Below are 10,655 nucleotides of genomic sequence, written 5' to 3'. Positions count from 1 at the left end.
AGTTGATGGTAGATACACTGGCAATTCAGGTGAAGGAAATACTGTAGATGATGAACAGTGACATGCTGCCTGTGATTTCTAAACATCAGACATGACACCATAGCCGTCCTTGTTTACTCTTACTATTCATTTTTCGGAAAAAAATAAATTTAAGAAAACATGTAGATTTTACACATAATCTTACACTTAACTTCCTCTCCAGGGGATATTGGTGATATTGAGGCCATCTTGGAATTAACAAGTTATAAAATTATTTACAGTGGGACAACAGATAATACTGGTATGATGACAGAAGTAAAACAAGAGGCCAATAGCCACGTACCTCCTAGGATAGTTAGGGTAAGTCAATATCATAAAGCTAACATGACAGCAGATTGGGTAGTATTTCCACAAGCCTATCAATCACTACCTATTGCACTTTTTGAGAAGTAATGATCAGAGGTATAGATTATCTCTTATCACAGACGTTAATTTATCATGCCATTTGACAATTTTTGGCAAAACATGACAAAAAGGCATGTTTCAGTAGGATGATTAACTCGTTGTGATTATATATATATTTGATACATAATAGACATGCAGAAATGCTCACAAGTGTCTATAACATGAAATAGAAGAATTTTCTATTCTGACATTGAAATGTAAATGACAACTGTTAATATTGAATATTTGAATACTTTAACATATTTGACTCCTGTGACATTGAACGTAGATCAAGGTCATTCATTCAAATAAACTTGGTAGGCCTTAATATTGCAATTAATGTTCATGGACTAAAACATAATTGAAACATGTCATTTCAGAAATATAACTGAAGTATATATTAAACTTATAGAAAAAATGACAGATGACCTGACTACGACAACAAAAATATGTGTTCATTAATGAATGCATATTTATAGTAGTTGTTGCTTTGATATGAATATTATAATGTGAAATGCAGATTTTTAAACAGATTTCTTAATTCACACTTATGTATACTAGCAAATTTAGATTCGATTTTCCCATTTTTCACACACAATTATATAACACACATTATGGCGATGTCAAATATAAAAAAAATGATTATATCTAAACCGTACATTTTATTGAAAAAAATTGAAACAACAGCTATGTATCTTCACTGACTTTTGTAAATTTACCCATTGACCTTTAACTTTGACGTCATGATAATGCGATGTAATAAAATAAACTTGTGAATGAACCGTAGGAAAGTCCTTTTCCTTGTATCATTCTCTGAACAATGATATCTGATCACCTATGTATTAAACTTAGCGATATTAATACATATTCATATGAAAAGTATAACATAGCAAAAAACAATATATTGATAAGAATTATACAGAAATATACCATACATGATGTTGAAACAGCCGTTTCAATCCAATTATGTTTTCTTCAAAACTGGTCAGTAACATTTTTCAATGAATTATAATTATAGTCACAGTACATTTATGATAAATTGACAAGAATATTAAATTGCAAGAATAAATTTCAGGCACATTTTCTGACACAATAAAGAATCCATAAACTGACCTCAAACAAATGTCCATGAATGATTATGGCCAATTTATTTAGAACATGGAAACATGGTACAGCATAAGGACATTGTCATCATTTCAAAATGAAATAATAATAAATGGTCTCTTTGTAGCTAGGAAGAGGACATTATACATAAAAATAGTGAGAGATTCCTCCCACACACTGTAGTCCACAGCCTTCATTTTTGTCTAGTTCTACATCATGTTACACAAGTAAGTGGACAGAAGATAGGAGAGAATAGTGACAGATCCCTCCCACACACTTTAGTCTACAGCCCTCATTTTTGTCTAGTTCTACATCATGTTACACAAGTAAGTGGACAGACGATAGGAGAGAATAGTGACAGATCCCTCCCACACACTGTAGTCGTCTACAGTCTGTATCTTTGTCTAGTTCTACATCATGTTACAAAACTAAGTGGACAGAAGATAGGAGAGAATAGTGACAAATTCCTCCCTTACACTGTAGTTCTACAGTTTATCAGTTCAACAAGTTCATAAGATGTTCATACAAAAGCTTGTGTTCAATATTATTGTCCTCTGTATGTTTCTTTAACAAGTCTTAAACCGATTCCCTGTTATTGGTGAGTATGGCTGTGATGTTATATTCCTGTTGTCGCTACAAACTGGTTTACATGTGTTGAACATTCGGTCATCTACAACTGACTTACACCTAGCTATGTAACAGTACAAGCCGTCATTATCTACAGGTGTTGTTAGTTCAGAATATGTCTCGCACAAATATTTACATATTTCCATATGTCCATTATAACAACTCTTATGTTACACTGCTCATCCATTCTTATCTATAGCTTTTGCTAGGTCTGGTTAGGTCTCCAACAGATGCCTACATATCTCCATGTATCCATTCCCACAACTCCCATGTAACACTGTAAATTCTTCATTATCTACAGCTGTAACTAGTTCAGGATATGTCTCACACAGATATTTACAAATACCCATGTGTCAATTAGCACAGCTCACGTGTAACACTGTCCTACCGTCATTATCAACAGCTGTAGGTAGTTCAGCATATGTCTCACACAAATATTTACATATCTAAATGTGTCTTTTCGCACAACTCACCTGTAACACTGTCCTACCGTCATTATCAACAGCTGTAGGTCGTTCAGTATATGTCTCACACAAATATTTACATATCTCAATGTGTCCATTCGCACAGCTCACGTGTAGTATTGTTACCCCTTTTTCATTCACTGACTGAGATATGTACGGAGCAAACACCCAACTCTTGTGTACCTTCATATCATACGTGACGCAAGGAGGTAAGGTCCAAGCTCTCCACTCTGCGTAATAATCCATAGTTTCCTGTCTTTACCACTCCAAAGAGCGTAATATCATCAGGCTTCACACCGACCTCAGACACTAAGGACACATATTCTTCTGCACCAGACAAACATTCAACAGTCGCTGTTTAATATGGAGACATAAGTTTTTATCGACATTCTGACGATTCAACCAAATGATAAGTGCCTCCAGTAACTTCTTATCTGTTCATAAATCTAATGTACCTATGAAGTCAGTGGAGATTTTTTTTATTTGAATTCTCTGACTAAACGTTTATACATGTGAATATTATGACTAGATGATATAACTATTCTGTTGTGAGTAGATTTTGATATTGTAATGTAATAGAGAAACTTCCCTGGACAATTTTCTATGAATCCAGTTTTGGTGTCATTGCCATACAAAAGGGCAACTGTTTCCTGGATATAATCATGAGATAAATCATTATCGTCATCATCATCACCATCATCATCATCATCATTATCAACATCATTTGTTTTTATAAAAAAAAACAAACATTTGTTCATTTCAACTAAACTTTTCCGTAATGATCTGACTCTGGCTGCACAATCAAGTTCAGTTCCAGGAAAAGCTATATCTAACTTTTCTTGTCAATGCTTTCACCGTTAGGATCTAAACCTTCCCGTAATTTAAGAAGAGAAACAGAAGAGCTTTAAAGTGCTCTTTTGGTAATTTCTTCAGTGTTTCTTTTAAGTGATCAATTGGTTTCTTGAGGAAATTGACCCCCTGATCTCTTAAGTCAGAAAAATCTCTAAACAGTTGCCAGCACTGCGAAAATCCTATATTAGGCGCATGTTTGACTATTTCAGATACCCTTCCACCAGCTAATGTTTTAATGTCTGGGACATACTTTTCTAACATCAATTCTTTTTCCTTGCTCGTCATGCAATGTTTACCTCGCAAGTCTATGGTATCTTCTGCACTGAATAATATACAGGAAGACTTTGAGATACTTTCATTTCGGCCATTTAAAATCAAATTATTTGATTTTCTTTTTAGTTAACCACAAAATGCAGATTGTATCTAGTCTTCTCTTTTCTTCATTTCTTAAAAAACAATTATCCACTTATAGCATCAACAAATACAGATAACCGTGCATTTAGCTCAACCATGCAATCCCATTTGTTCATGCTGTAAAGCTGTAAAGGATCTTTTGAATGTCCAGTATCATCGTCCATCAGCCACCTCAACAGTTGGTAGCACATTGATGTCTTCCCGTCCTCTGTGGCGCCATTAATGATGACAATGCCCTTCCTTTGAATAGACTTTTTGGCCTTTTCTAGAGCTTTTTTTATCTCTGGTCTAGTTTGATGATTGACTGTTGCTTTTGTTGTTTATGCAATTAGAGGGAGGTTCGTTTTCTCAGTCAAAAATATTTTAACAAATTTGAAAATAAAGATATGTCCAGACTAACAAATTTTTTTACAAAACTTGTAAGACCCGAAGGCAGTTCTAAACACGGTTGTGTAAACATATTTTACATTACCTTAATTACGCAAATTACTATAAAAATAATGACTCCAATCCTAAAGTTACTGGTTTTTTTCAAATGACAGAGCATAAGCTTACTACACTTCTGACAACAACTCAACACAAGCTGATTGGTTTTATTTACGACATACTATACTGAAATGATAAAGAAAAGCAGGGTAATATTTATTCCGATATTTTTTGGAAACGCGTTCTCCAAATAAAGTGAAACTTTGTGGATTGAGTAATAAGGTCATATTACACCTTGTCATGTATCGAACATTTAGTCACGGTACAGTGCGCAGCTCTGGTAAATGGAGGAAGGAAAAACCAAGAATCTCGTGCACCTTGTTCTGGTTTCATGCAGCGTTGGTCAAGTCACTCTTCGTTAGTCTTTATACAGACCAACTGTTTCCCTAAAATTAATTTAGAATTTGATTCGTTCTAATAATGGCACGACTCACAGAAGTTCAGAGGGGTCAGGCCATTCAGATGCTGATGCAAGGACAGCTGCAAAATCAGGTTGCTAGGCACCTAGGTGATTCCTCCATAGAACGTCTTGTAAGACATCTTCGGGAAACTCGGCGATTGGCCGATCGACATAGGTCAGGACGTCCGCGCATAACGTCACGACGTCATGATCGCTATATCTTCGTCTCTCACGTGCGTAATCGGTGCCTTACTGCCGTTGAGAGTGCACTTAATGTTCGTGGAAATCATGGTCGTCCTATATGTTCAAAAACTATAAGGAATCGATTACGAGAAGTTGGTGTAAGAGCACGTCGCCCCTACGTAAGTCCACACCTTACTCCTGCACGACGTCAGCGTCGTATGGCCTGGGTCGCTGCACATGCTCCATGACAGTTTCCACTGAGGCAGTGGAGACACGTTTTCTTCACGGACGAGTCTCGATTCTGTCTTTATCGATCTGACGGCCGTCAACATGTCTACCGACGTCGTAGCGAATGTTTTACGGACGCTTGCGTTGTAGAGAGGGATAGGTTTAGGGTCGGTTCAGTAATGGTGCGGGGAGGAATCTCACACGGGTTAAAATCACCATTGGTTATTGATTTCAATTTAACTGCAGTTAACAGCAGTTAACAGCAGTCCGACTCCATGTTATCCCTTTCTTACAGCAGCATAATCTAACCCTCCTGCAGGATAATGCTAGGCCCCACGTAGCAAGGATTTGCCAAGTCTTTCTGGCCAACAACAACATTCAACCACTAGATTGGCCGCCATATAGCTCTGATTTGTCCCCTATCGAGCATCTTTGGGACCAGTTGGATAGACATGTTCGAAAGCACCAGCCACCCCCTGCTACTCGAGAGCAGTTGACCAGAGCTCTAATTGAAGAGTGGGACAACATCAACGTAAGACGGATTAACGCTCTCATGAACTCTATGACCAGAAGAATAAGGGCCGTGACCACAGCAAACGGCGGACACACAAGATATTGATGACTCAGTTCAATTTCAAAATCCTATGGGTCCATTCAATTTAATCGTTAGTACCTCTAAACAAATTGTCAGATGCAAAATACAGACTTTGGAAATTTTTAAGCTTTAATTTATCTGTAGGTATACAAAATTTCGTTTTAAATGAAGCCCGATAGCATACTCAATTTTTGGTTTAAAGTTCACCTTGCGTTTCTTTATCCTTTTAGTAAATATCGCTCTTGAAGTAAAATATCCTCATGCTTGACGTTGTTTAGCATACTTACTTATCATAACTGTCAGCTTTTCACTCCTTTCTGTAAAATACAAGGACCATAATGATTCAAGAAAAAGAGAAAATAATTATTATGCCATCTGCAACAGAGTTGATTAAGAAGACAAAGATGTGACATTTTAGGAGATGACAGAAAAGTTTGTTAAAAAGTTTCTCAGTGGTAATTGTGCTCTTTGTCTCTGGGTACAAAGCAAGAACAAAATTCGATTAAATATGACCATGGATGTCTAAACGCAGGCGTCATATTCATTCTGTGATTTACCCGAACATTGAATATTTATATACACGTCTTCACCCATAGGGCCTGTATTTCTCACTTTCATTAAGATTAAGGATTTACAGACTTTGCTAGATATCCCCAATTGGGCCAAGTGTCTTCCACAGCACGGGGCTTGAAAACCCAGTATTTTTACACAACTGATTTACCTTCACCAAAGAATACTTCATACCCAATTACAGGAGAATCCTGGCATTATCGTGGAAGGATTTTTTTTAACAATTTGCTGTATTTTCGCTATGGGGAATAAGTGATTCCGGTAAATTCTAAGATGTTCCAGAGCCAATTTTGACAGAATTCTACCATCCCCTCAGCAGATGAAGGATTCTAAGGAACCGGTTCTATTTCCCCTACAGGGCACTGTCCCTTCTGCCCTAGGGAGCTGGGACACAACGTTTCTGCAAACTGATTTCCTTTTACAAATAAGGTGTTTCAGACTAAATTTGGGCAAACTCCTATCTTTTTTTACAGAACTTATTAAGTTTCCACTTTTTACCGTGCCCCTCACGCCAAAGACCCACCATTTATACAAAATTGATTCTTCTTCACCCAAGGATGCCTCAGACTAAAGAGTATACAAAAGACAGACAAGTGAAAAGCACATTTTTTTCAAAATACAATTTAGAGTTAGATACTTTAGAGGTAAACAATGAAGATAATTGTATCATGCAGCTGTTTCGTCCTTCTAAGACTCGAAAGTGATGAAAAGGGACTAAATATAAAAGCCGAGGAGGCGACTAAGGAAACTCGAAAGTGATCAATGGAAAAGTCTAAATTAAGACTGGGTGATGATGCAGCCCGTAATTGAATACTACAGTAATTTCATATTTTTCATTGATCCTGTGATTTTAGAACAGGGTCAAGAGCATGTGTATTTCAGTCAGTGTATTTCTGAACTGTGCCGCTTTTCAAATGAATGACAAACAGGTTAAGGCAAACCTCGGGGATCAGCAGTGTCTACCACCTGTTATTTTAAAGATTGTTCAGCGAAACACAATAATTCAGTAACGTAACAACGTAATAACGTAACTCAGATAAACTAAAAGCATCGCGAAAATCCCAACATGGCAACATAATCATAATTCAAACTCAAATTTCATAAAACTAAAGCAAAATATGAACAAAAGAACGATTTACACGGAGACTTGAAAAAGTACAAGGAGAATAAGACCAGGTGTTCCGGAAGAGTAAGCGTCTTTCTGCTTTATCAACGACACCCGCCATGTAAAGTTGTAAACCTTGGTAAATCCAAGTAACTGATGTCGTGTTATCTAAAGATAAAAAGGTATACAAAAACGGAACCAACAGACAAACAAATGAGCATCAAATACGTCCAGATTCATACCGCACAAATTTAATATTTCTCAATGAGATTTTTATGGCGACCATAAAACTTCCCGATAATATTCATCAACCTGCATCCTTTGATGAACCCTTGTGTTACTAGTCACGCGATACCTTCTTGCATGAAATTCGTGATTATGGAAACAGGTCAGGGAACAGAAGAAGGATTTTCAAGAATTTGCTCGAACTCTCCTATTGTATCCCTCCCCACCCAATCCAACCAATCTATCATAATACAGACAACATCACAATACACAGGTCAGACAACATCCTAATACACAGGTCAGACAACATCCTAATACACAGGTCAGACAACATCCTAATACACAGGTCAGACAACATCCTAATACACAGGTCAATTAACATCCTTATACACATGTCAACAACATCCTTATACACAGGTCAGACAACATCCTAATAAACAAGTAAATTAACAGGTCAGACAACATCCTAATACACAGGTCAGACAACATCCTAATACACAGGTCAGACAACATCCTAATACACAGGTCAGCCAACATCCTAATACACAGGTGAGACAACATCCTAATACACAGGTCAGACAACATCCTAATACACAGACCAGACAACATCCTAATACACAGGTACAAGTCATAATAGGCAAGATCCTATTACACAGGTCAGACAACATCCTATATACACAGGCCAGACAACATCCTAATACACAGGTCAGAAAATATCCTAATACACAGGTCAATCAACATCAAAATACACAGGTCAGACAACATCTTAATACACAGGTCAGACAAGATCCTGATAAACAGGCCAGACAACATCCTAATACACAGGTCAGACAACATTATAATACACAGGCCAGACAACATCCTAATACACAGGTCAGACAACATTATGATACACAGGCCAGACAACATCCTAATACACAGGTCAGACCACATCTTAAAACACAGGTCAGACAACATCCTAATATACAGGTCAGACAACATCCTAACACACAGGTCAGACAACATTCTGATAAACAGGCCAGACAACATCCTAATACACAGGTCAGACAACATCCTAATACACAGGTCAGACAACATCCTAATACATGTCAGGATATATTTTCATACACAGGTCAGACAACATTCATTACACGTACAAGTCAGTGAAATGAGACAAAGATAATTCTTTACACATGTCAATCAATATTCTCAAACACAAGTTAAACAATATCCTTATACACAGGTCAGTAAATATCCTTATACACAGGTCATCTAATTCCTGATACACAAGAAAGTCAATATCCTAATCGATATTGTAAATATAAAACATATGAAAGCTTTCTTATAACTCTGTTTGGTTAATAAAATAAGGTCTTTCAAAGCAGTGGGATCCCTCCGCACAGCTTGAATATCGTACAGTGTTGAAATAATCCTGGCACCAACATCACCCCTACAACAGTGACATCACCCCTCATGGCACCAACATCATCCCTCACAGCAGTGACATCACCTCTAATGGCACCAACATCACGCCTCACAACAGTGGCATCACCCCTAATGGCACCAACATCAATCCTCACAACAGTGACATCACCCCTCACAACAGTGGCATCACCCCTAATGGCACAATCATCCCTCACAACAGTAAGATCACACCTCATGGCACCAACATCATGCCTTACAACAGGTGGCATCACCCCTAATGGCACCAACATCACCCCTCACACAGTGACATCACTCCTCACAACAAAGACATCACACCTCCTGACACCAACATCACCCCTAACAACAGTGATACCACCCCTCACAACAGTGACATCACCCTTGGCACCAACATCACCCCTCACAGCAGTGACATTACACCTCATGACACCAACATCATCCCTCACAGCAGTGACATCACACCTCATGGCACCAACATCACCCCTCACAGCAGTGACATCGCACCTAATGGCACCAACATCACCCATCACACAGTGACATCACCCCTCATGGCATCAACATCACGCCTCACAACAGTGACATCACCCCTCATGACACAAACATCACGCCTCACAACAGTGACATCACCCTCATGGCACCAACATCATAACAGTGACATCACCCCTCCTGGCACCAACATCACCCCTCACAACAGTGGCATCACCCCTAATGGCACCAACATCACTCCTCACAACAGTGACATCACCCCTCACAACAGTGGCATCACCTCTAATGGCACCAACATCATCCCTCACAACAGTAAGATCACACCTCATGGCACCAACATCATGCCTTACAACAGTGGCATCACCCCTAATGGCACCAACATCACCCCTCACAACAGTGACATCACTCCTCATAACAGTGGTATCACCTCTAATGGCACCAACATCACCCCTAACAACAGTGATACCACCCCTCACAACAGTGACATCACCCCTCATGGCACCAACATCACCCCTCACAGCAGTGACATTACACCTCATGACACCAACATCATCCCTCACAGCAGTGACATCACACCTCATGGCACCAACATCACCCCTCACAGCAGTGACATCGCACCTAATGGCACCAACATCACCCATCACACAGTGACATCACCCCTCATGGCATCAACATCACGCCTCACAACAGTGACATCACCCCTCATGACACAAACATCACGCCTCACAACAGTGACATCACCCCTCATGGCACCAACATCAAGCCTCATAACAGTGACATCACCCCTCCTGGCACCAACATCACCCCTCACAACAGTGGCATCACCCCTAATGGCACCAACATCACTCCTCACAACAGTGACATCACCCCTCACAACAGTGGCATCACCTGTAATGGCACCAACATCATCCCTCACAACAGTAAGATCACACCTCATGGCACCAACATCATGCCTTACAACAGTGGCATCACCCCTAATGGCACCAACATCACCCCTCACAACAGTGACATCACTCCTCAGAACAGTGGTATCACCTCTAATGGCACCAACATCACCCCTAACAACAGTGA

At 39.0% G+C, this 10,655-nt stretch overlaps 1 pseudogene; it reads right to left on the bottom strand.

The window, feature by feature from the left end:
• Positions 1 to 2,808: 2,808 nt before the first annotated feature.
• On the bottom strand, positions 2,809 to 10,225 carry LOC132561652 (uncharacterized; annotated as a pseudogene).
• Between the last annotated feature and the right edge of the window lie 430 nt (positions 10,226 to 10,655).

The sequence above is a fragment of the Ylistrum balloti genome, unplaced genomic scaffold (assembly GCF_031769215.1).
Source record: "Ylistrum balloti isolate Yb309-2 unplaced genomic scaffold, AGI_CSIRO_Ybal_v1 Utg371258, whole genome shotgun sequence".
Taxonomy (NCBI): domain Eukaryota; kingdom Metazoa; phylum Mollusca; class Bivalvia; order Pectinida; family Pectinidae; genus Ylistrum; species Ylistrum balloti.
This window is presented reverse-complemented; position numbering and strand designations above follow the sequence as displayed.